The 26,076-nt window shown below is 41.5% G+C and overlaps 1 long non-coding RNA gene across 32 annotated transcripts in view; it reads left to right on the top strand.

Annotated features, from left to right (window-relative positions):
* The window catches only part of LOC103790844 (trinucleotide repeat containing adaptor 6B), a 275,430-nt gene that overhangs the window by 48,091 nt on the left and 201,263 nt on the right, over positions 1–26,076 (top strand). For 26 of the 32 annotated variants that reach the window (XR_008474080.2, XR_013521083.1, XR_013521104.1 and 23 more), the window contains exon 2: positions 23,684–23,758. The exons of 5 other annotated variants lie outside the window; for them this stretch is intronic. This is a non-coding gene — a long non-coding RNA (trinucleotide repeat containing adaptor 6B). Of the gene's footprint in view, positions 1–23,682; positions 23,759–26,076 lie in introns of those variants that run through there. One more of the 32 variants, XR_008474089.2, reaches the window with a different exon arrangement.

Consider the following 26,076-nt stretch of genomic DNA (forward strand, 5'->3'; position numbering starts at 1 on the left):
TAATGATAATCTGTTGTATATTTTAAAATAACTGGAAGAATAGAATTCAAATATTTGTAACACAAAGAAGTGATAAATGCTTGAGTAAAAAATTTCTTTTAAATGGGATGACAGTAGTACTTTCCTCATGGAATGCTTTGATAAGCAGATGAGTTGCTGGGTGCGGTGGCACGTGTCTAGTCCCTGCTACTCAGGAGGCTGAGGCTGGAGTCCAGGAGTTCTGGTCTGTAGTGCACTATGCCAATCAGGTGTCCACATGAAGTTTGGCGTCAATATGGTGACCTCCTGGGAGCAGGGAACCACCAGGTTGCTTAAGGAGGGGTGAACCAGCCCAGGTCAGAAAGGGAGCAGGTCAAAACTCCCGTACTGATCAGTAGTGTGATCGCACCTGTGAATAGCCACTGCACTCCAGCCTGGGCAACACTGCGAGACCCCATCTCTTAAAAAAAAAAAAAAAAGATAAACAGATGATTTATATGTAAAGCATTGTGACTCGTACACAGTATGCATCGAGTAAATGTTAGGGATTGCTAACATTGTTGAATTTAAGATGCCATCAATCAGAAGACATATTTTATGCTCCATTAAGAAAGAAAGAATGCTGCCAATTAACTGTAAGATGTAAGATGTCATTAATTGTAAAACTTGTCTGTATTTCACAAATGTTAACCTGTGAAGAAAAAAAAAGCATGAATCTCAAAATTGATGAAATACAGTATTTTGATAGCAGATACTATAGGAAAAAATACTGTATATGAAATATTTAAAAAATAACAAAAACAATTTGAAGAAGTTGATGAAAGTATTCTGAAGCTAAGATTTTAAATGTGTAGTAGCCATGGCTGGAGAGTTTTTTATATAAATTATTAAAGGTTAAAATAGCTGTTTCACTTTCATTTCTTCAGAAGTGAATATAAGCTACAACTGGACTGCTCTTGAGTTGGCTTTAGATTTCCCAGTGGCTGTTACTTTAACAAAAAGTGTTCTTTAGCATTTCATTGGGAAGCACTAGCTTGTGGAAAGGCCAGATGCTGAATGTTGAGCATGTTTGATAAACAGAAGTTTAATATGCAGCTGGAATGGTAGCGTTCTTCTGCAGGTGCTTTTTGAAATGTTTTCCGTTTTTCTTTTCCACTTGGTTTTGATTACCACTTGCATGTAGTTGAGAGATCTTTTTGCTAATTTCATATGAGCCTGGATGTTGCTCTGTTTTAGTTGGTCTTATTGCTGATGATACTGCAGTATGTCTCGGAGCATGTAAGCATCAACACTCTTTCAAACACTTTGATTTGGTTAGATCATCTGAAATCATTGTTGAAGCTGCTAGCTAGAGTGCTGTTGTTTCATGGTATCGTACACTCAGAAATCTTTACAATTGTATCACCACAAAGAAGATGACTACTCATTCAGTGATTAGGATACATTTTTTTGTTGTTGTTCTTTAGATATTACAGCAGCCTCGTAACTCTTCTTTCTATCTCTGTGGGCTTTCATCAATTGGAATAAGTTAGGCTCTGTGTAAGGGAATATCCGACTTTGCTTTAACCAAGTATTTATTTTTCCTACACAACAGAAAACTGGGAAATAAGTAGTCACTCCCAGAGTTGTTAATGTCTCAAATTCCTTTAATCCATCCTTGATGTTGGCAAGGTCATTTCTCTGCTTCCCTTTCAGACCATCAACTCTCCCAAGTGAGGTACAGAAGGTGTGCCTCATCTAAGGATTCACCAGAGCTGTAACATGTAGCCACATCTCTTCATAAGAAAAGTTGGGAAATGTAGCTTTCTGATTGAGCCTAAATTTAGCCCTAGCCAAATCTGGATTCCAGACATTTGCAAAACAAATAACTATACTACCACAGTTGCTGTGATTACAGTGTAACCATGATTTATGACCACGAAGCACTCCTAAGTTATCTGACCTGCATTGCAACTGAGCCCACAGCTTAACATTATCCTTTAAGTAACTGAGTGTGCCACCTGATGCCATCTAGAAGGCAACTATCAGTTTTGCCCACTTGCCCCTTTATTATATGATATGTATTTCCTGATACCTGTGCTTCATTAACATAGCCAACGTTCACTGAGTACCTCTTCTGTGCCAGGCACTGTGAGTACAAAAATGAGTAAGGTACCCTATTTGACAAGGGAGATGGATATAAAAAAAATTTTATAAATACCACAACCTGTAACCCTCACGCTCAAGGCAGATGTGATTGACATAGTGGCCCATCCATGTCATCACCAGGTAACTAAGCTGGTGACTTTAGCCTAGGCCTCCCATACAGTGTAGCTAGTCTTCTTCCCTCCTATCCCCAACCCCAAATCCTTGTATCTTACTGAGTTGATTGTCTTGGAAACATATAAACATGACTATGACACCAACTTCAGAAAACCCAGTTTGTTGTATTGAAGACATTGGTGCTTATGGTAAATGGTCAACCACTCAATGTCAGGATCGTGGCCAAAATCTTCTGAGACTTCAGATTCCAGATCTTTAGCCACAGGGGACTCTTCAATGGTCAATTCTTAGGAAGTCTGTGAGGGCAATTATTGGCCATAAGGAACAGCTTAGAATAAAGCACAGGTAATACCAAGTGAATGCTGAGAAACCATGGTTGTTATGGATAATCAGAAGAGATGCTCTGCTATTCCAACATAGCATTACCTCTTTTAGAAGCATCTACATTTCCTGCAGAGATACGATGTTTTTATTTATTGAGTCCTGGATCAAACTTGTACTAGATACAGGTGGTGTGATATCTCTGTACCTTGACAGTAACATCAGTCTGGGCTTGTGAGATGAATAGTGAGGCTTCATCAAGAAGTTGCCCAACTACTCAATGTGCACCCTCCATTATACTCCAGCCGAAGAGATCACAAAACTGGTTCCACCTCTCATCACTTATAAGAAAACTCCCTGGTCTTCTCCTCCTAAACAACTGGAATTTTTATATTAATGTGTTATATACTCTGCCAGATATCTGCCAACGAATGGCTATTAAAAGTGTTAATATTTATTAGCCAAAAAACATAATCTTAAATTTTCATTTTCCAGAGTACAGGTTTTATTGATCCACCTGTATACTGGCATGTGATCTTATTTTTCCATGAAAGCAGGGAAGAAATTTATTAATTTATTTGAACAGCTTTGTCAACATTGTTCTGAGAAGAACAAGTTGGAATGTAGTAGCAGTGTGCTCTTTTGTGACAAGGCTTTGCAAATGGCACAGAAGGTTATTAGAGTTGACCATTAAGGACCATGTGGCATCAGACTTCAGAAAAGATAGAGTGGAGGAGGGATAACAGAGACCACTTCCTAACCTGCCCCATCAGGGGAGTTCACCCTGGTGATGGATGGGGTCCAGATGGCAGAGCTGGACCATCCTTACATCTCACTGGGGAGTTTAGATTATTGTATGTGGGCGGGAAGGCTTTTGAACTTTTTGAACAAAGGTGTGGCATGATTAGATTTATTTTATTTTTTATTGTAAGAGCAATTTATGGTCTTTGTAAAAAACTTGATGTTTATGAAGTAGAAAATGGAAAATCTCGCATCCTATTCCTCAGGTGTATCTTCTTTTTTTTTTTTTTTTTTTTTTGAGTCTCGCTCTGTCACCCAGGCTGGAGTGCAGTGGCAACAAGGTTGCTCACTGCAACCTCCACTTCCCGGGTTCAAGCAATTCTCTTGCTTCAGTAGCTGGGACTACAGGCACCTGCCACCACTCCTGGCTCATTTTTGTATTTTTAGTAGAGACGGGGTTTCATCATGTTGGTCAGGCTGGTCTCAAACTCCTGACCTCAGGTGATCTGCCGGACTCAGCCTCCCAAAGTGCTGGGATTACATGCATGAGCCACTGCACCTGGACTGTTTTTTTTTTGTTTTGTTTTGTTTTTTTCCCAAAGACGGGAAGACAGGGTCTTTCTCTTGTTTCCCACGCTAGTGTACAATGGTGTGATCATGGCTCACTTCAGTCTCTAACTCCTGGGCTTAACCAGTCCTCTTGCCTAAGCCTCCCAAGTAACTAGAACTACAGGTGGGTGCCATCACACCCGGCCAGTTTTTAAAAAATATTTTTGTAGAGATTGTGTCTTGCTATATTGCCCAGGCTGGTCTTGAACTCTTGGTCTCAAGTGATCCAGGTCTCCCAAAGTGCTGAATTTACAGGCGTGAGCCAAAGTTACCTATTTTTAAAGGCTGTTGGATGTCATGCCAGACTTTTTTCCAGACTTTCAGATATATCATATATATACTATATTATACATTGTATACACTATATATACACACAGACAGTATATAATGTATAATATATATATATTGTATATTGTATATATTTAGCCAACAGGGGATTAAGCTATACATAATGTTTTGTAATGGCTTATTTATTTAAAAGAGGTCCTCACTATGTTGCCCAGACTAGCCTCAAAATCCTGGGATCAAGTGATCCTCCCACCTCAGCTTCCCAAGTAGCTGAGACTACAGGGTATGCCACCACTATCGGCTGGCTTTTATTTTAATCTAACAAGTTGTTGTGAACATCTTGCATATTTCTTTTACTGCTGTCTTTTCTTTTCTTTTTCTTTCTTTTTTTTTTGAAACACAGTCTTGCACTGTTGCCTAGGCTGGATGGAGCGCAGTGGCGTAATCTCAGGTCACTGCAACCTCCATCTCCCAGGTCCAAACAGTTCTCTTGCCTAAACCTCCTGAGTAGCTGGGATTACAGGCGTCTGCCACCAGGTCCAGGTAATTGTTGTATTTTTAGTAGAGACTGGGATTCACCATGTTAGTCAGGCTCTTCTTAAACTCCTGACCTCAGGTGATCCATCCACTTTGGCCTCCCAAAGTGCTAGGATTATAGGCGTGAGCCACTGCACTGGGCCTGAACAGCTTTAAATAAATACATTTGTATACTTCTGAGAGGGATGTGTGTTTGTAAAATTCACTCTTAAAAGGGGAATTATTAAAAAGGGAATTGCTATATAAAGAGATGCGTATTTCAGGTTTTGGCAGATGTCATGTTGTGCTGCAGAAAGGCAGTCTACAGCCCACCATCAGTATATGATAGTGCCTCTGTCTACACACCTTTGCATTATCAAACTTTTTAATCTTTGCCAATTTACTAAGTGATCAAACTATCACAAAATTTTTAGATTTTTATGTAGTAAACTGTGTTAATTTCTTATGCCTTTGGGGTATGTTTATCGTACTTTTAGGGTGATCTTTCTCAATTCAAGATTATAAAAATATTTTTACCCATGGTTTCGTCTGCTACTGTAATATTTCTTTAAATAAATATGAGGTGTTTTTTTTTTAGAGACAGTTTCACTCTGTCACCCATACTGGAGTGCAATGGTATGATCATAGCTCACTGCAGTCTCGAACTCCTGGGCTAAAGTGATCCTCCTGCCTTGGCCTCTCAAAGTGCTAGGATTTAAGGCATGTGCCACCCATACCCATCTCTTTTTGTTTTTAAATTGATGTGTTTATATGGAATTTTATTTTGGTATATGGAGTAAGAAAACATAAAGTAAGGAATATATAGCTTCCTGCTCTGCATTCCCACAGTGACTAGCCAATTATTAAAAAATCATTTGCTGAATAATTCACCTTTTCTCCACTGATTTGAAGCACTCTTTTAATCATAATTTTCCACACTGTGGTACCTGGACTACTTAGAGCCTCAACAGCAGAATCAACAAGATTAGTACAGTGGCCCTCCATATACACAGGCTACTTCCATGAATCCAACCAATCATGGCTCAGAAATAGGAAAAAAAATTGCATGTATATTGAACATGTACGGACTTGTTTCCTTGACATTATTCCCTAAACAATCTAGTGTAATAACTGTTTTTATACCATTTACATTGTATTAGATATTACATGTATCCTAGAGATTATATTTAAAGAATACAGGAAAATGTATACCTAATGAGGGGACATTAGTTATTTGCATAAGTTACATGCAAATACTTCTTATTTATTTATTTATTTATTTTTGGAGACAGGGTCTCATTCTGTTGCCCAGGCTGGAGTGCAATGGTACCATCTCAGCTCACTGCTATCTCCACCTTCCAGATCCTTGTATATATACAATATTTTGTTATAAATAAGGAATTCATCATCCACAATAATTTTTGTGGCCTCAGCCTCCCCAGTAGCAGCAATTACAGGCCTGTGCCACCACACCCAGTTAATTTTTTTGTATTTTTAGTAGAGGCAGGGTCTTACCATGTTACCTAGGTTGGTCTCAAAATTCTGGCCTGAAGTGATCCCCCTGCCTTGGCCTCTCAAAGTGCTGGGATTACAGGCATGAGCACTGCGCCTAGCCTGTTTTTTAGAGACAGAGTCTCTGTTGCCCAGGTTGGAGTGTAGTGATGCAGTCATAGCTCACTGCAGCCTTGAACTCCTGGGCTCAAGTGATACCCCTGCCCCAGCCACCTCAGTAGCTAGGACTACAGGTGCACACCATCATGTCAGGCTAATTTTTAAAATAATTTCATAGAGATGGGATCTCACTATGTGTCTCACCAGGCTGGTCTTAAAATCCTAGCCTCAGGCAATTCTCCTGCATTATCCTCCCTAAACACTGGGGTTTTAGGCCTGAGCCACTGTGCCCAGGGTCTACACCATTTTGTTTCAGGGACTTGAGCATCCATGGATTTTGGTATACACCAAGGGTCCAGAATAAATCCTCCAAAGATACTGAGGGATGACTGTATTGTATTGGATGGAGACTGGGGGGAAGGAGGATTGAACCTAAGCACTGTAGAGGGTTGTGATATCAAAAGTCAGTAACACCTAGAGATGGACTTTTGATAGGGTGGGTTGGAGATTGGAGGTTGGACATTGCAGAAGAAATTCTCAGCAGGTACCCAAGTTCTCCTATCATCTGGGCCCATTCCTTTCTCCTCTGCTTCTTTGAATCACTAATTTTCAAACTTTAACCTATATCGGAATCACCCAGAGGGCTTGTTAATAGCACATTGCTGGCACCGCCTCCAGAGTTTCTGGCCCACTAGTTCTGGGATAAGGTCTGAATGTTTACATTTCTGTCAGGATTCCAGGTGCTGTTGCTGCTGTCTGGGGACCACACTTTGAGAACCACTGCCCTAGACTGAGTCCTCTTCACTCCCATTTTCGATTACTCTAATGGTCTCTTTTTGGGCTTCTTTTTCCAGTTTTTCTGTCATTTAAAGCCTCCTGACTCAAATTAGGACTGCAATGGTGAGAACAGAAGTGGAGAGAACAAAATGAAGCTGAAAGACATTTCAAAAGAAGGATTAATGGGCTTTAGAGACTGAGTAGATGTGCAGGACAAAGGACAGGAAGCAAGAGAGGCATTTTCTAAACCTGGACACCAGATTCACTCTTTGGAAAACACTGTTTTCGTCTTGTTATTTCCCAGTTCAAGAATCTGCAGTGAGATAAATCTAAAATGAGATTTATTTGAATAAAATACAGCTGACAATTGACATCCAACCAGTGTCGCTTCTCCAGTTTTGTCTAAGTCAAATCTCATTATGACAGATGACTTTGCAAGTAGATCTCTGCATTACCAAATACTTCCATGGCCGAGCCAGTGACCTACTTTAGGCAGTATCCAATTTAACAATTCCAGTTCAGCAGACTAGTTTGGATAGCATTTTAGGACTTGCAGAATTTAATCTGAAGTACTATAGTACATTTGTATAAAATAACTGTTAATTTCTAAGGGTTAGTTTAAATCCTATTTAGAAATCCTGTTTATTATATTAATATCATTTTTTAAAAATTCATTATGTACTACGCTTTCAGTATTTCCCTTTTTCTTATGCTTGCTGTTGGACAAAAACAAGGCGAGGGGCATTATGCCAGATATTCATGTTTGCAATTATAAATGCAGATTAGGCCAAAGTGTGTGTTTGTACAGGTGGGATGAAATAAACAAATAACAGTGAAAGCCTGCTTATCACAGGCATTATTTGTTGTCCCTGGATTGGAAGATTAAGTATAGAGGAAACAGTTTGGGTTCTTAAGATATTTAATATGTGACATTAAAATTTATTTATGTATTTATTTGAGACAGAGTCTCGCTCTGTCACCCTGGATAGAGTGCAATGGTGTGCTCTGTGCTCACTGGCAACCTCCGCCTCCCGGGTTCAAGCGATTCTCCTGCCTCAGCTTCCTGAGTAGCTGGGATTACAGGTGCTGCTACCACACCCAGCTAATTTTTGTATTTTTAGTAGAGATGGGGTTCACCATGTTGGCCAGACTGGTCTCGAACTCCTGACCTCGTGCCCCACCCGCCTAGACCTCCCAAAGTGTTGGGATTACAGGCGTGAGCCACCATGCCCAGCCCTTTTTTTTTTTTTTTTTTAAAGCTGACTTCTCTCTTAGTCTTACATGATTTGGTCTCACATTTGGTCTCACCTGTGTGGATGAGATTTTAATATGTGAACATTGTAGCTAGCTATAAAAGAATGCCAGATATTTGCATTTTAACAAAACACCTTTATTGATATATAATTTATATACTGTGAATTTCACCCAGTTTAGCTGTACAATTAAAACATAGTAAATTGGCCAGTTGGTGGCTCACACCTATAATCTCAGCACTTTGAGAGGCTGAGATGGGGAGACTGCTTGAGGCCAGGAGTTAAGAGACCAGCCTGAGCAACATAGTGAGACCCCATCTCTACAAAAATAAAAAAAAATTAACTGGTCATAGTGACATGTGCCTGTATTCCCAGCTACTCTGGAGGCCGAGGTAGGAGAATGGCTTGAACCCAGGAGTTTTGAGTCTGCAGTGAGCTCTGCTTGTGCCACTGCACTCCAGCCTGAGTCACAGAGTGTGAGACTCCTCAAAAAAAAAAAAAAAAAGTAAATCTATACAGTTGTACTACCATCATTGCAACCCAGTTTTAGAACGTTTCCATCAGCCCAAAGAGATCCCACTTGCCCAGGTGCTGTCAGTCCCTTTTCTCACTCCATGCCCCAGGCAGCCTCTAAAAATGGAATCATACAGTACATAGTCTTTCAAATCTGGCCGCTTTCATTGAGCATAATATTTTTGAGGTTCATTTATGTTGTAGTAAGTATCAGTAGCTTGTTCCTTTTTTTTTGCTGAGTAGTTTTCAACTGGGTAGCTTTACCACAGTTCGTTTATTCATTACTTGATGGACAAACAAGACATTTGGGTTGGTTCCACTTTTTGACTATTATGAGTAATGATTCTTTTTTATTTATTTATTTATTACTTTTTGAGTTGGAGTCTCACTTTGTCGCCCAGGCAGGAGTGCAGTGGCGCAATCTTGGCTCACTGCAAACTCTGCCTCCTGGGTTTAAGCAGTTATCCTGTTCAGCCTCTCGAGTAGCTGGGATTACAGGCATGTGCCACCACACTCGGCTAATTTTTGTATATTTAGTAGAGGCAGCTTTTGCCATTTTGGCCAGGCTACCTGAAACTCCTGACCTCAGATGAACCACCGTGCCCAGCCTTCTTTTTTTCTTTTAAAAGATAGGGTCAGCCAGGCATGGTGGTCATGCCTGTAATCCCAGCACTTTGGGAGGCCGAGGCAGGTGGATCACAAGGTCAGAAGATCAAGATTATCCTGGTCAACATGGTGAAACTCTGTCTCTACTGAAAATGTAAAACTTAGCTGGGTGTGGTGGCGCAGTGATTGTCCTGCCTCAGCCTCCTAAGTAGCAGGGACTTTAGTTATGTGCCACCGTACCTGGCAATGCTGCTGTAGTGTATGTGAATAGTAACTATTCACATACAGAAGTATTTGTCTTGACATTAACATAAATCATTGATAACCAAATGGAAAATGTTTAAAGTGAAAATTGGGACCAGGCACCACGGCCTATGCCTGTAATCCCAGCACTTTGAGAGGCCAAAGCAGGAGCATTGCCTGAGGCCAGGGGTTCTAGACCAGCCTGGTCAACAGAGTGAGACCCCATCTCTACAAAAAAAATTTTTCAATTAGCTGGGAGTTGTGGCATGCACCTGTTGTGGTCCCAGCTTTCCTGGAGACTAAGGCAGAAGGAACACTTGAGCCCAGGACTTGGAGGCTACAGTGAGCTATAATCATGCCACTGCACTCTGGCCTGGGTGACAGAGCAAGACTCTGTCTTAATAAAATAAAAAATGAAAATTGGGAAATTTTATTGTAAAATGATTTATTTTCTAGAAACTATTACACTGCCTCTGTAGTAAAATGTTTGTTTGTTTGTTTGTTTGAGACAGAGTTACACTCTTGTTACCCAGGCTGGAGTGCAATGGCGCGATCTCGGCTCACCACAACCTCCGCCTCCTGGGTTCAGGCAGTTCTCCTGCCTCAGCCTCCTGAGTAGCTTGGATTACAGGCACGCACCACCATGCCCAGCTAATTTTTTTATTTTTAGTAGAGACGGGGTTTCACCTTGTTGACCAGGATGGTCTCGATCCTTTGACCTCGTGATCCACCCATCTCGGTCCCCCCAAAGTGCTGGGATTACAGGCTGGAACCACCACAACCGGCCGAAGTAAAATGTTTTTAACCAAAAAATAAAAATTGTATCTTAGACCATATCAGATTACAATTTTACATTATATTAATTCTTTATTCCCTTTTTTTTTTTCTGACAGTCTTGCTTTGTCACCAGGCTGGAGTGCAGTGGTGCAACCTCAGCTCACTGCAACTTCTGCCTCCTGGGTTCAAACGATTCTCCTGCCTCAGCCTCCCAAGTAGCCGGGACTACAGGCACGTGCCACCATGCTCAGCTAATTTTTGTATTTTTAGTAGAGACAGGGTTTCACCATGTTGCCAGGATAGTGTTGATGTCTTGACCTCATGATCCGTCTGCCTCAGCCTCCCAAGTTGCTTGAATTACAGGCATGAGCTACTGCACCCGGCCAGTTCTTTATTACCTCTTGCAGCCCCTTCTGGACTTGCAATTCAGTAGTAATCCTATTATTTTATTAAGGCAATAAAACCTCATAGAGTAGCACACAAAAAAATTTGTTTTCACAGTCATTATCATTTGAGCCCTATAGTAGCCTCACAAGACGTAGACAGGACAAAGTAGTGTTACCCTCATTTGTTGCTATCCAGAGGGAGTCTACACCTGTGTTCTCAGGTTATTGCCATAGGAAACACATCAAGAGTATGCCTCTGTTTTGTGGTGTACACATAGGATAGAGCAGCACCAAAGGACTACTTCTATATGTGATGTAGATCCACATTTGGAGTCAGTTTATTCATTTTGCAAATACTCAGTGAATACCTACTACCTACCAGGCACTGTGTTAGATGGTGGAGGATTGAGATGTGGAAGATTTAGTCTCCGCTCTCAAGGAATTAACTCTCCGTAAAGGCTGAATACAAGAAAATAGACTACTGGGCCATGGGAACCCAGAAGCAGAGGATCTAACAAGGTGGAGCGGGGGGCAGAGAGGAAGGGTGTTAGTGTGTATTGATAATAATAGCTCACACTTAACCTGGTGCATACTCTGTTCCAGGCACATTGCAAACACTTTATATGTGTTTCCTCATTTAATCTTCACTTCAACCCCTTTTCCTGTTTTATAGATGACAAGGCCACAGAACTGAGGATGGTACCTTGACTAGGGCACACTACTAGTGAATGGTAGACCTGGAATTTAGACCAACCAATCTGGCTCTGGAGTCTGTGTCTCTTGAAAAGATTTCTTAGAGAAGAGGCATCCCAGGCTGTGTCTTGAATGATGGCTTGTAGCTAGTCTGGCAGAAGGGTGATTGGGATATGTCTACATGGTTATCTAGGCAGAGAAGTATCACAAGTAAAGGTAAAGAAAGCACATGATTGAGAGCGAGCGTGGCAGGCTACTTGTGAAAAAAGATGGAGGGTAAGGAATGAGACTAGAAAGACAAGGCTGCAGGATAAAGGGCCTGGCATCCCCGCTGAGGAATTTGGGTTCTGTGATCTAATTTTTAAAGTTATACCAAAAATACCACTTTTCCTTTTGTATTGATTTTACTTTTGTTTTGATTTAAATGTTTTTTTTTTTTTTTTTTTAAGACAGAGTTTCCCTGTGTCGCCAGGCTGGAGTGCAGCTGTGCGATCTCGGCTCACTGCAACCTCCACCTCCCAGGTTCAAGCAATTCTCCTGCCTCAGGCTCCCGAGTAGCTGGGACTACAGGTGTGCGCCACCATGCCCAGCTTATTTTTCTATTTTTTTAGTAGAGATGGGGTTTCACCAAAGTCTCTATCTCTTCACCTCGTGATCCGCCCCCCTTGGCCTCCCAAAGTGCTGGGATTACAGGCATGAGCCATCATGCCCAGCTGATTTAAATGTTTTTAATTGTGGAATATATCACGCAATCAGAAAAGTGCATAAAATACAAATGTAAAACAATAAATTATTTAAAAATGACCACCTCTGAGGTTAGGAAATAGGATATTATAGTGGTCCAGTAGCCTCTTCTTACAGACCTTCACCAGTCACAGTCCCTCCCCTCCTACCTACAGGTAACCACTCTTTTGATTTCCTTATTTTCCTTTCTGTTTTTACTGCCCATGTCCTGTGAACCCGTCACCTAAGTATTAAGCCCAACATGCATTAGCTATTTTTCCTGATGTCTCCCCCCGCCACCACCCACCTTCAGCCAACAGGCCCCAGTGTCTGTTGTTCCCCTCCCTGTGTCCATGTGTTCTCATTGTTCAGCTCCCACTTACGAGTGAGAACATAATAGTTTTGCCTGGTTTTGAACACATGGAATCATATATCTTCTTTCATGTCTCATCATGATGTTTGCGAGTTTCACATCCATGTTGTTACATGTGTCTGTCCCTTTGTTTTTGTGCTGTATGACATGCTATTTTTATACCAGTGTACTTACCATTGTGCTATTGAGAATATCTGGGTTGTTCCCAGCTGGAGACTGTTATGGATAGTGCTGCTCTGTGTGCCTTTGGGGTGCACGTGCGTGCATTCTGCTGGGTATGTACCTGGGAGTGGGATTGCTGGGTCATGGGGCGTACCTGTCTTGAACTTTAGGAGAATCAAGCCAAACCATTCTCCAAAGCAGATGTAACAAGTAGTGTGTGAGGATGTCTGTTGTTCCATACCCCCAGCAACACTTACTCGTATCAGACTTTGATGTTTTGGCCATTGTGGTATGTAATGATGTATCATTATGATTTTCCTTTGCATCGCCCTTACTATTGAGACTAAGATGCCTTTTCATATGTTTAATTTAGGGTTTTTTTGTCATTTGTTTGATGACATGTTTCATCTAGCCTCTTGTCCCTTTTCCTGTTGGGTTATGTTTTTTTCTTTTAGAAATTGTTAGAACTCTTTATTGTTTTGAATATGGGCCTTTTATTGGTTTTATGTTGCCTGATTTTTCATTTTCTTGAGGGTGTCTTGATGAACAAATGTTCTTAATTTTCATGTAGTCGTATTTGTCTACCTTTTAATACTCGGTATTTTTTGTATCCTATTTAAGAAATCCTTTCCTGCCCCTACTATACAAAGCATATCCCATATTATCTTCTAACAGCTTTATTATTTATCTTTCACGTTTGAGTATACAGTTCACCTGTATGATAGTGAATTTTAAAGGCAGAGGAGCACTCATAAGTTAGTTAAGAATTACCATTGTGGTAATTTTTAACTAACTTATGAGTGCTCCTCTGCCTTTAAAATTCTTTAAATATTCTGTCCAGACTTTCTGGCTGTCCTCAGCAGAATGGTTGGTCTTCATTACCTAGCTTAGCCTTCCCAGAAGCAGAAATCGCTTTTGAAGTTTTAGTTTCACTTTGACTTAAAAATGATCTGTCCCATCTCATTAAGGGGCCTTAATGAATATGTTTACTAAAAAATAGAAAAGGACTGAAAAACTATATAAATTCATGACTGTCCCTATTTTTTATTTTTTTAATAGACCAAAAAGAAGCTTCTGTTTCCTCTCTGCTTCCATGAGCTATAAAATATGGTTAGACAGTGTTAAGCTTGCTACATAAAATGAACACAGTTTTACTTATTGCAGGATAATTCAGAACATTAATCACAGGAAAAATTTGAATTAAAAAATACACACTATCAGACATGGACTTTGATAATAAAACAGCTTAACTAAGGCAGAGGCTACCCCCCTTTCTCTGTTTATCCATAAATTTAAACCTCTTTTTTGGCCAGAGATGGACTGTATGCAAACCGCGTCCAGAATGCTTTTAGTTTGTGCCACAAAATATGAAGAAAATGTTTTCAGTTTATGGCAACTAGATCCATGACATATGATGCTCCAGGAACTGTTTTTACAGTGCGCAAGATGCACAGGAACAGAATAGCAAACTCACATGATAGTTGGCAAGGAAAACCTGGCTACGTGGCTGATGTTAAATTTGCTTTTTAAGACAGCCAGATCAAGAAATGTCTGAAGACTTTGAGACTGCAGTAGGGAGATGATTTTGCAGTTAGTAAACACAGCCCCGGGAACCCATGGCAAGACAGTTCTGGTAAGCCATTTACAGCTTCTCCTCTAGCAGGAGAGCTCAGTGGAGGTTCTGGAGAGGAAAACCTGACGTGGCCTCTAGAGAATGTTGCCCAGAGCAGTGGAACCTCCCTGATGGCACTGCTGTCAGCACCAACCGGCACAGCCCGGCAGAACCTGCCTTGCCCTGGCCCTCCCTGTCTCTGAGATTCACCACGGAGGTTAGCTGTGTTGTAGCTGAGCTGTTAAGAGTAGGGGTTTGTATTCTTCAAAGTTAGGGCATAGGAGGCACACACTTCTTGCCCAGACCTTGCCTAGACCATTTTCGTTATTCAGTGAATGCTTCTCAAAGTGTGGTCTGAGGGTTGCTCCCTCCTCCCATCCAAGACTCTTTCAGGAGGTCACAGCTATTTTAATAATACTAAGAATGCTGTATGCCTTTTAAATTCTTTCTCTTATGAGTGCACATTGGAGTTTTCCAGACATGTGATACTGCAAAAGATTGAATGCAATAGTATATATTTGGGTACAGCTGTTGTTGCTCAAGCTAGACTTTAAAGAAATTTGCAAATATGTAAAATAGTGGCACATTCCTCAAACTTTTAATCCTTTGAAATACCATTTTTAATTAAAGCAATTGTTTTTTATTTTTATTATAAGTTCCAGGATACATGAGCAGAATGTGCAGGTTTGTCACATAGGTAAACATGTGCCATGGTGGTTTGCTGCACCTGTGAACACATCACCTAAGTATTAAGCCCAGCATGCATTAGCTATTTTTCCTGATGTCTCCCTCCCACACCGCCCACCTCCAGCCAACAGGCCCCAGTGTGTATTGTTCCCCTCCCTGTGTCCATGTGTTCTCATTGTTCAGCTCCCACTTACAAGTGAGAACATGCCGTGTTTGATTTTCTGTTCCTGTGTTAGTTTGCTGAGGATAATGGCGTCCAGCTGCATCCATGTTCCTGTAAAGGACATGATCTCATTATTTATGGCTGCATAGTATTCCATGATGTATATGTACCACATTTTCTTTATTCAGTCTATCATTGATGGCCCTTTGGGTTGATTCCATGTCTTCGCTATTGTGAATAGTGCTGCAGTGAACATACACATGCATGTATCTTTGTAATAGAATGATTTATATTCCTTTGGGTATATACTTAGTAATGGGATTGCTGGGTCAAATGGTATTTCTGGTTCTAGGTCACTGAGGAATCGCCACACTGTCTTCCACAATGGTTGAACTCATTTACATTCCCACGAACAGTGGAAAAGTGTTCTTACCTCTCTGCAGCCTTGCCAGCATCTGTTGTTTTCTTGACTTTTTAATAATTGTCATTCTGACTGGTGTGAGATGGTATCTCATTGTGGCTTTACATTTCTTTATATACCAGTGATGTTGAGCTTTTTTTCATGTTTGTTGGCCAAATAAATGAACTAATACTTCTAATGTTTCATAGTTACAATTTTTGGTATGGCAAATATCAGTAACTAAAATTAAGATAAACAAGAGCTCTCTGAGGCCCTCCATAATTTTCTTAAGTGTAAACGGGTCCTGAGATAAGAGTTTGAGAATCAGTGCTTTAAATCCTGTCAGTTCCAGTTGGAATTCCAGTTTCTCTCTGAAGGTGGCACAGGTTGTCTTGCTCACCGTTTTCTCTGCATTCTCTAAACTTCCATGCCACTCAGCTTAGTGCTTAGTTGTTTTCTCCTTATTTATAGCATAAGGCCCCTGAAGAAGGGGATCAGATCTGAAATGAGAGTTTTTTGAGACTTCCAAGGTATGTAGTGCTGGGCACAGCTTAAACAATTGTTAATGATTATTTACATTACTATCATCATCAGTGTTCAACTCACTGGTTTATTGGAGAAGCAATATGCATCTAAAAATTTGTGAACAACCTTACCTCATAAAATTAATACTCAATACAGAAAAAGAATAAAGGTTTTTCTTTAATCACTAATAAATTGGTCACAAAAGTTAACATGTTAATCTACTTATTTCTTTTAACTTTTAATGTAAATTGCCAAATTATAATTGCATATATTTATGGGTTTCAAAGTGATATTGTGATTTATGAATATAATATGGAATAATTGAGTCAACCTAATTAACATATTTATCACCTCTAATCTATTTAATTCTTATGTGACCAACAATTACAATAAAACCTGGACATAGGCCCTTGCTCTGAAAACTTGCTGAGCATGGTGTCATGTGCTTAGTAAGCATTCAGTAAAGCTGGTTGAGTTGAATCTGCTGTTTCAGTAGCTGCCTCTGCTGTTCTTGTAACCCTCGGCGAATTCCCTCCCATCCCTGCCTCTACCTATAAGTGATTTGCAGTTGTGTTTAGGCTTTCAGAAGTCAGTCTTACTTTCTGAAGCCTTTTCTGTTAAAGAATTGACAGATTATTCTGAGGCCAGGCTGGAGGGCATAAATTAGTTGAGCAAGCTGGATTAATAGCCCAAGGTTGGGTATGAATCTTTCTGATCATTCCTACTGTGGACTGAGTTTGTTTTTCTTAGGCAACCTTTCCGAACTTCCAAGAAAAAAATCAGGTTAACATTCTTGTGCCAGGGTCCTGCCATCAGTCCCCAAGTTTCCTTCACTGCTTCTCCCAGGAAGTCTAGGGATGCCATGCAAGTAGCACACTGCTCTCATAGACTGTGACGGCTGATAAGCCACAGCTTTGTTTTCCTAAGCTCAGAATGTCGTATTATATTGAGTTGATTTTAGTTTTTTCATAAACATGTGGGTGTTGATTCCACAAGTGTTTATTGGGAATGTCCTTTGTGCTGACACTATATTAAATGACAGTGTAAGAAGGCTTAGACCCGGGAAGCTTATCACCTACAAGTATACACACACATAAGCAACACTAGTGTAGTAAGTATGTTCCGAGTGCAGGTGCTCACTCAGGTGAAGGATCCATCCACATCCCCTGTGAGAAGAGGGAGTCAGGAAATACTTTTTTTTTTTTTTTTTGAGACAGTCTCTCTCTGTTGCCCAGGCTAGAGTGCAGTGGTGCCATCTTGTCTCACTGCAACCTCTGCTTCCAGGGTTCAAGCAATTCTCCTGCCTCAGCCTCCCGAGTAGCTGGGATTACAGGCACGTGCCACCACCCAATTAATTTTTTTTGTAGAGACAGGGTCTCACCATGTTGGTCAGGCCATGATCCGCTTGCCTCAGCCTCCGAAAGTGCTGGGATTACAGGCATGAGCCACTACACCTCGCGGGAAAGACTTTACCGAACAGGTTTCCCCAAGCCCATGTCTTGAAAGTTGAGAAGAAATTTGTTCCCTTTAGTTGGAGGGCAGTCTAGGTGCAAACAGCATGTTCAAAGGCACGCAAAACCATGTGGTACTCAAGGGAAACTGAAAACAGTTGGGTTCTGGAGGTGAAGGCAGTGGTGAAAGGAGGGACCAGGCCTCACCTGACACAGTGGGAATTGGGTTTTATCTACGGGGTGGATGAAACACATTGCAAAGGCAGTAAGAATTTCTGCTTTTTAAAGGTAATTCTAGTGGTGGTGAGGAGGGGTGGGTCTTGAGGGTAGGAAAACCAATTAAAAAGATAACTAACATAAAATGGTGAGAAGCTATGCAAGAAGCAGGGAAGTCAGTGCCACTAGGAATAAGGAAGTATGTACTAGAATAGTTGGGGATTAGAATTGACAGTTTGAAGGAGCTGCTGATGTTCACAGACTTCTCATTTGAGTGGGAAGGCAGTATTCCCAAGTGAGGCAGAAAAACACGCTTTGGGGGAGGGTTGTTTTATTTTAGGGCCCTGTGGCACATGAGGTGGAACTGCATTAGGCAGTATGTAGATGGTTCTGAAGACTGTAAGAAAGGTCAGCCCTAGAGAGAGATTTGGGAGTCATCAGGATCCAGGTGGAAGCTGTGTCTATGAGAAAGCATAAGAGCAGAACGAGTGCAGTGGCTCATGCCTGTGGTCCCAACACTTTGGGAGGCTGACGTGGGTGGATCACAAGGTTGGAAGTTTAAGACCAGCCTGGCCAACATGGTGAAACCCTATCTCTACTAAAAATACAAAAATTAGCTAGGTGTGGTGGCAGGCACCTGAAATCCCAGCTCCTTGAGAGGCCAACGCAGGGGAACCACTCGAACCCTGGTGGCAGAGGTTGCAGTGAGCCGTGATCACACCACTGCGTTCCAGCCTGGGTGACAGAGTGAGACTCCGTCTCAAAAAACAAAGAAAAAAAGAGAGAAAGCGTAAGACCATGTGTGTGTAATAAAAAAAGAAAGAGAAGTGTAGACTCTGGAGGAATACACCAATAATGAAAGGACAGGGAGAGAAAGACTGTCCTGTGAAACAGACTAGAAAGAAACAGACCAAGAGGTGGCAAAAGTACTGCCTTGGATCCTTCCAGGGGGGTGGGTGAAGGGCCAAAACCTGCTTCTTGTCAGATTGGGCATCAGAACTGAGCTCAATCTGTGAAGCCAGGAGTTAAGTTTGGTTCCCTCTCCATGACCCTGTCCCCCAGTCTGCCATGTACAGCAGCAGCAGCTTCTCACCTCCCCACCCACCCCAAACCTTGCCCATGATAAGAAGGCTTGTTGCAAACCCAGGGAAACAGGAGGACCTGACACAGCCAGGATACCAGGAACTAAAACAGGATGCTCCTGGCCCAGTGGCTGGATCTTCAGTATCCTTACTATTAAGGTGGGAAAGGAGCTCCCAAGTTCAGGTGGTTCTGGTTCGGATTTGTATTTATTTATTTGTTCCTTTTTCTTTTTTTGTTTCTGTGTGTGTGTGTGTGTGTGTGTGTGTGTGTGTGTGTGTGTCTGTGTGTACAGAGCAGGGTATGGCTAAATGATTTATTTGTTATTTATTTTGTGTTTGTTTTTATGTTGGATTCTCTTCAGGAGCTCTTGACAGTGGTTCTGATTTTTAAATGCTAGAGAGAGGTTAAAGGAGGAACAGTTGAATAGTATCCATTGCAATGACACTGAGATTGATAGGGACAGAAATTAAGTTGGGATGATTAATAGGTGAATGAGAAATTAGGATGTCGAGACCGCAGTTATAAACTGCTTTTTCAAGAAGCTTGACTAGGCCCACTGCAGTGGTTCACGCCTGTGATTCCAGCACTTTGGGAGGCCAGAGAGGGTTGATCACTTGAGGTCAGGAATTCAGGATGAGCCTGGTCAACATGGTGAAACCCCATCTCTATCAAAAATACAAAAATTACCCAGGCATGGTGGCATGCACCTGTAATCCCAGGTATTTGGGAGGCTGAGGCAGGAGAATCGCTTGAACCCAGGAAGCAGAGGTTGCAGTGAGCTGAGATTGTGCCACTGCACTCCAGCCTGGGCCACAGAGTGAGACTCTGTCTCAACAACAACAAGAAAAGCTGGACTAGGAAAGAGAAGAGGGGAGGGAGGAGCCCAATAGCTAGAACAGATTTTAAGATTAAAGGGGATGTTTTTAGGAACGGACAGACAGTATTTTTACAGAATTTCTGAAGCGTTGAAGAGAGAAGTAGGGAGTGGCCTAAAAGTGCAAAGATAGGATTTCTTAGAACGATAGTAAATCTCGTGTATTGGGGGCTAAATATAACCATCTTCTGCTTGTAGCAGATCTACCTCCACCTGTGCTTCTTTTGAGACAAGGTCTGGCCTGGAGTGCAATGGTATGTTCTAGGCTTACTGCATCCTCTGCCTCCTGGGCTCAAGCCATCCTCCCACTTCAGCCTCCTGAGTAGCTGGGACTACAGGTGCACACCATAATGCTGGACTAATTTTTTTTTTGTACTTTTTGTACAGATGGGGTTTTGCCAGGTTGCCCAGGCTGGTCTCAAAATCTGCCCACCTCAGCCTCCCAAAGTGCTGGGATTACAGGTGTGAGCCACCATGTCTGGCCTCCTTAGACTTTTGATATTATTTGTGTTACTTAGTTAACTAGGTACCTTCTTGCCTGATTGGACCAGATGCCTACTCACAGATCTGGATGGGTAGTACCCTCCTGTCTGCCACCAAGTCTCCTGGCATCCCCTCTTGCCCCCTGGGAAGACCTTCCAGGCCTCCTTACTGGTGTTGTGCTCCTCCCTCACATCTGCTGCCTCACTAAGACATCTCTTTCTGGACATCGTGCTTGAAGTTAGGCCACTTGCCAACAGTGTAGGCAGACAGGGTTTTCAGAGTTATTTGTGACTCAACTAAAAGTTTGTAGCATATTCTTAATAGTCTGTATCCCAAGAATTATGCTGGATATCAAACTGATAAGAGTGGTGAGTCCTGGGAAGACTGGATTGGAGGAGAGGGGACATTGGTTAAGAGCCTCTCATCCATACTGCTTCAATTTTTAAAATGAGAATTAAAATTAAATTTAAAATAATTGTGCTGAATAGTCAAGTTTGAAAATTAAAACCATATCAGAGGTGATACTGGTAAGTTACCAGCAAAATAAATATAGTTTGTTGAATATGTATTTCTTTCAACCCACCGTATTCCCTAGGAAAGGTTTAGTTCTAATTACATCCTGTGAGTTTAGTTAGGTAGTTGGCTTTGGAATAATTTTTTATTTTTGTTTTTTTGAAACTGGTGTCACCCAGGCTGGAGTACAGTGGTGTAATCACGGTTCACTGCAACCTTGACCTCCCAGAATCAAGCAATTCTCCTACCTTAGTCTCCTTCGTAGCTGAGACTACAGGTGCATGCCACCATGCCCGGTTAATTTTTTACTTTTTTTTTTTTTTTTGGTAGAGACAGGGTCTTCCTATGTTGCTCAGGCTGACCTTGAACTCGTGAGCTCAACTGATCCTCCTGCCTCGGCCTCCCAACATGAAGTGCTAGGATTACAGGAGTGAGCCACCACACTCGGCCTAGAGGAATTCTTGAAGTCGCTTGCAGTTTAGCAGGACCTGGGGACTGATTTAACCCAAGATCCGCTGAGCATTCCCATCCCTTCTGTGAATTCCAAGACTAGTTTGGCTGCTCTGAAAGAGAGTAGGGAGAACTGGAGTGGTTCACAGTTTTACTGCTGCAGCTGTACCTGATCAGACGATAGGATTGCAGTGTAGTTCTGAGCATTGCAAAGTTGTTTTGGGGGACTTTGCCACTATTTATACCTTAGAAGGAAAATAGTGCTATAGATATTCAACTAGATAATTTCACATGTTGATTTTAGAATTTTTATGTTCATTTAAATATGTGTGTGTACCTGATATAGAGGTTCACAGCCTTGCAGAGAAAGTAATGAAGCTGTTTCTTAAAACTTGGATTCAAGAGTACGTGGAAAACCGCTCAGTTTCCCTAGCCTGCCTACCCTCTGCTTTAATTCCTTTTTTCCCATCCCTGAATACAGGCAAGAGTCTGAGACTCACTGCCCAGCAGGCCAGGGACTGAGTGGCTCTTTCTAGCCATGTCTGCTAAGGAGACATGTAATTATGAGCAACTTTACGGTGTTGGCAGAGAATTTGGACTAATGGCAGATCCAGAGAAAAAGCTGTGTTTTAGCCTGAGCAGAAACTTTAATGAGAATAGGGGACTAAAAATTAGTGTTATTCTCTTGCTAGTCTGCAGTTGACAAAAAATTAATGAATCCAGTTGTCCTCCGAAGTGCCGAGGGTCGGACATAACCACATAGCCTTGAGTAGGACCAGACCCATCTTGGAAGTTACAGCCAACTTCTTCTGTTTTCACCAATGCATTTAATTAGGGGACACATCCACATTCAAGTACTGAATTGCTGGGATCCCACTGGGATTCAGTTCAGCTTCTGTTTATTGGACTCTGCCCAGTACCAGATTCAAAGGTGTGTCAGACACAGTCTTTGCTGTCAAGGAGCTCCTGTTGAGTGAAGAAAACGGACCTATGGATATTACCAATATAATATATATCTCAGAGGAGGAACACTTTGTCCAACCAAGGAGGATACAGAAAATTTGCAGGAGATAACACCTAAAAGAAGAGGGGGAGGGACTAGGCAGAGGGCTCTCAGACATTAGTGTATGTGTTGTGAGTAAGGAAACTGTATGCAGTCATGAAGTGATAATGGTTCTGGAGAGGTGTTGGATTTTACTATGAAGGTAGTTATTGACAGAATTTAGGTGGCAGGATACCCAAAGGTCAAATTTGCTTTTTAGAAGGAAAGACTGCTGGGACACAGTGTATAGGAGGGAGATAGGGAGAAGAGTTAAAATAGTTCTAATTCTCATTGCAATTCCATCTGAGAATTATTGATTCAAACACTATTAAATAAAGTAAATCAGGTAGAGGGGACAACAGATAACAGGGCAGTGAGGTGCTTCCAGATTCTCTGTGGCACCATCTCAGCACTGTGCCCTAACGTGGGGCTGACTTACAATCTCTAGATGGGGGAAATGAGGCACGCTGTCTTGGACAGAAATATTGGGTTGATTGTGAAACTAAGGGGCCGACTTCCAAATAGTGCTACCCTCCAACAGCAGTGTAGATACTGGTCCCAGATGAGCCTCTGCTGGGCTCACCATTGCTTTGAGCACCTGCACATGCTTAGGTGGCTCCAACCTTGAGGAGCATTTCTTCTGCATTTGTTTGTGTCATTGTAAAATGAAGGTGCTGGCCATTTAATATATATTCCTGTATCTCCATATTCAAATATGTGAATATATATTTCATAGAGAGATTCCATCATGAAATAATAAAATATTCACAGCATTTATTAGCAACTTGCTATGAATTGATTTTGAAGAGACTGTTCCAGCCATTATTGGGGAATGAACTGGGGAGGAGTGAGGAGCAAGAGTAGGAGCAGAGAACCAGCTAAGCAGCCCCAACAAGCAAGAATGACAGCGGTGAAAGTGAAGAATTTTGGGTAGATCTGATTTTGAAAGAGGAAATGATAGGACTTGCTGATGGGCTGATATGAGGGCTCGGGTGAGAAATTGACAACTGATGTCAGTGTCTGACCTAAACAACTGGGTGGAGGGTGATGCCCTTGATTGTAAAAAGCCTTAATCACCACTCCGTTTATTGAGCATGTGTTTAGTATCTTGCCCTGTACTAATAGTTTTACACATATTTCATTTAAACATCAAACAAACCTTATGAAGAAAGTGTTGTTATTGTTCCCAGTGTTGGTTGAGGAAGCTGAGCCCTGAGAGGTTGGGCTGCAGGCCCTGAAACAATAGCTGGTGAATAGAGGAGCTAGATTTCCACCAGGCTACCTGTACCACTGCCTTATATGGCATCTTTCTATGAGTGTACAGCTTACTGTGATTTTTCTCTCTTTTCAGGGTTTTGGTTTTTTTGCACTGAATGTAACGTAGACTCATCTTCACGGGCTTGTGTTGCCCCAGGTACTGTCAAAGGTAAGTTTTAAAAATATATATCTACCATGTATTGGCAATAGTCTTCTTAAAAAGAAAGTACTTTTTAAGAACATTGTTGCTCTTAGGCTGGGCGCGGTGGCTCGCACCTGTAATCCCAGCTACTTTGAGAGGCCGAGGCAGGCAGATCATAAGGTCAGGAGTTTGAGACCATCCTGGCCAATATGGTGAAACCCCATCTGTACTAAAAATACAAAAAAAAAAAAAAAAAGCCAGGCATGGTGGTGCGTGCCTGTAGTGTCAAGAGGCAGAAGAATCAGTTGAACCTGGGAGGAGGAGGTTGCAGTGAGCCGAGATAGTGCCACTGCACTCCAGCCTGGGTGACAGAGTGAGACTCTGTCTCCAAAAACAAACAAAAAAAAGCACTGGTATTTTAGATGGGTAGACATTTATTTGGTGCCTCATCCTAGAAAGCTACAACTTAGTTATTAGGATTATGTGAGTTTTTATGCTTTATGTGAGTGTACTCCCAGCCTCTCTGTCTCTAGCCTTTCCCTGCTGCGGTCTGTAGTCCACATTACTGCCACAGTTCACTTTCTGAATGGTAGATTTAGTTGGGTCACGCCTTTGCTTAAAGAGCTCTCATGACATCCAGGTGCTGCAGATGTTGTCCTTCAGATCCCTTCAAAACCTAATTCCAGCCAACATTTCTGGCTGCTTTTTTAGTGAATCCTTATCTGTAAGCCTTAACGGACCATTTTCTGTTCTCTAGATATATATAGTTTTTTTTTCGTGGCGTTGTGCCTTGGTTGATGCTTTTCTCTTTTTAGAGTTTGGAAGCGGGGAGGAAGATGTGACTGTCTACTCTCTTTGTGTTTTACCTGTTGTCTTCTTCTCCCAAACTCCCTTGGCAGATTTTCTTTTTCATCTGTGTTGTAAGAGCACCTATTGTTATTACAGTAATAAATTATTCAGTATTTTATATTGAAGTGATTTATTCGTGTCCGACTCCTTTACTAATATATAAACCCTTTGAGACTGCTTGGAAAGGAGGTAGCCTATTTTTAATGCCTAAAAGAGGCCCCCACAAGCAAGAAAGGATGACAGCATTGAAAGTGAAGAATTGTGGGTGGATCTGAGAAACAAATTTTGAAAGCAAAAATGATAGGACTTGCCAGTGAGCTAATATGAGGGGTCCAGGGATAGGATAAGAAATTCATGATGAATTTTTCCCCAACCCTTTGCTCAGCTTATGTGCCTAGTGTATGCACCTTGTCTCTATAGAGACAGCCACTTACCAGAAGACAGTAGCCATAACTATAGCCACTGCTAAGGTCACAATGAACCTCCAATTCAGCCTCAGTAGTGTAGAGAAATAAGATAAAATGCTCTTAGACACCTTGCTAAGAGTTCTACACACATTGTTTAATCTTTGTAACACCTTTTCCTGCACAGCTTTATGGATGAAAATACTCAGGATTAGAAAGTTAAATAACTCGCCCAGGATCACACAGCCAATAACTGACAAGAATGATTCTACATTTTTAAAGCCACAGCTCATTCCAGCATAACACACTATCCCAGCTCCATCTGGCATGTGGTAGAGGCACAGTAAATGTTTATTGAATTGATACCTATTGCGTTTTAAATAAAAAGCATTTCAGTTTATTAATTCAGTCATTCTTACCTAGAAATTTATTGAATACCTATTAAATGCCAGGCACAAGTTTTAAGTAGACTGAATACAGAGATTAACAAGATTTAGTGCCTGGTATCAAGGGGTCGACAAGTCTAATCCTTATCACATAGAGGAATCTATAGGAGTAAATAAATCCAATAAAGTGTTGCAGATCCCATAATAGAATTCAAACAAGATCCAGTGGGGGCAGTGAGGAAGGGATCATTACCTTTGCCTAGAGATGGATTAGGAAATAGTTTATAAAAGTTGAGCCTTGATTGAAAATTAGTGTATCCCCTTGTTGGCGGCAAAGGGAGTGATAGCAGCAAAAAACATGGAAACCTGAAACAATCTGCCGTATTGGTAAAGCTGTAAGAAGTTTATTATGGCAGGAACAAAAGGATCAGAGACCAGGCAGATGAGGCTGGAGAGGCAGGTGTGGCCTGGAGGGCTTTTGAAAAATATTAACGTATTTGCCAGTTTTCGTGGAAGAACTTGCACAGGTACTGTAGGACATTACTTGTATTTAGTCATTACCATTTGTTGAGTCCTGTCATGACTGTGTCAGCTCGAGACTACTCACCGCTTACCATAGGTCACAAACTGGTGACTACTCCAAGGTGAAATGGAAGCAGAAATTAAACACTTGTGTTGGCTGGGCATGGTGGCTCACACCTATAAT

The sequence above is a fragment of the Callithrix jacchus genome, chromosome 1, assembly GCF_049354715.1.
Source record: "Callithrix jacchus isolate 240 chromosome 1, calJac240_pri, whole genome shotgun sequence".
Classification (NCBI taxonomy): Eukaryota; Metazoa; Chordata; class Mammalia; order Primates; family Cebidae; genus Callithrix; species Callithrix jacchus.